This window comes from Solanum verrucosum, unplaced genomic scaffold (assembly GCF_900185275.1).
Source record: "Solanum verrucosum unplaced genomic scaffold, falcon-dt-bn FXZP01000205.1, whole genome shotgun sequence".
Lineage (NCBI taxonomy): Eukaryota > Viridiplantae > Streptophyta > Magnoliopsida > Solanales > Solanaceae > Solanum > Solanum verrucosum.
The window spans coordinates 2,474,439-2,475,729 of NW_026019950.1; the positions used below are offsets into that span (position 1 = coordinate 2,474,439).

Sequence of the window (1,291 nt, forward strand, 5' to 3'; positions counted from 1 at the left end):
TTAGGGGTAAACCTCAATAACAGACCTTAATCCCAAGATAGGACTAATCTTGTAGTCACTAAATCCCGCATCAGAGAAGAGTTTTGCCCATTCTTGTTCATTTCTTTCTTTTCCAGAAACATGAACCATCATCAGCATATCTGAAAACAATTGAGATTCAAATGATTTGTCATCTCCTTTCTGAATATCAATCACAATGTCAATCACAATCACCTTTCCTCCATTCTCCTTACTCAGAATCGCTCCAATCATGTAATATCCACTGCTTGCCATCAAACCATAAAATCCATTCAACACAAAAAACAAGACAAATCGAAGAAAAGCTAAAACAAGAGATAGTAAAATCAACATAACTTTTAGTAGCCTATTCAATCCGACTAAGTCTAATTTGTTAGCTTGACGAAACAAATTGAACTTAAAATGACTCATCAAATTATTGGATAATAACTGGTCAAATTGCAATTCAAACTATTATCATGATCGGTCATTTGATTACTTTTGACCCAATTCATTTTGACGCAAGCAAATTATGAACAAATTAAATGAAGGACAAGTACCTTTAGTAAAATTGCATCGGCAGATAGAACAGACTTAAACATGTCTCCACCAATATAGCTCAAGTTTTTGCCCCCTTCCAAGCCTTCAACAACATGGGGCAGATCGAAAACAGAGCATTTCAACTCTGGAAAAGCATTAGAAATGGCTTTAGCCACAGTTCCAATGCCGCCTCCAACGTCCACCAACGATTTCAACCCTTCAAAAACTCCCTTACCATTTTTAATCAACACACTCATGATCAACCATGCATCACTTCCCATAGCTTCGTTAAATAAACGGTTAAGCCTCGGGTCATCCCCTGCATATTCAAACAATGGCTTCCCATGAGCAGTCGCGAATGGGGTAGAGTCCCCATTCGGGAACCATTCACCGAGTGAGTGCCATTGATCCATTAAAATTGGATCCAATTGTGCTTGTCCCCATTCGCGAACCATTCACTGAGTGAGTGCCATGGATCCATTAAAATTGGATCCAATTGTGCTTGAACAAACGGGGCTAGACTCAACGGCTCATTTTTAAGGAGGAGACGCGAAGTTGGAGTAAGTAAATAACCTTCTTCTCCTTGATTAAAGAAGCCAGCATGAATTAGAATACGCATGAGACGATAAATACAATCGTGACCTTTTGATTTGTTGATAGGGAGAGCATTCACTAAATCAGATGGGATCATGGCTCGGCCATGGCTATGAATGATATCTAGAATTCCGAGCTAAATTGCACATTTGAGTGACAT

General features: G+C 39.0%; 1 pseudogene; it reads right to left on the minus strand.

The window, feature by feature from the left end:
- Window positions 1-1,291, minus strand: LOC125813974 (trans-resveratrol di-O-methyltransferase-like; annotated as a pseudogene).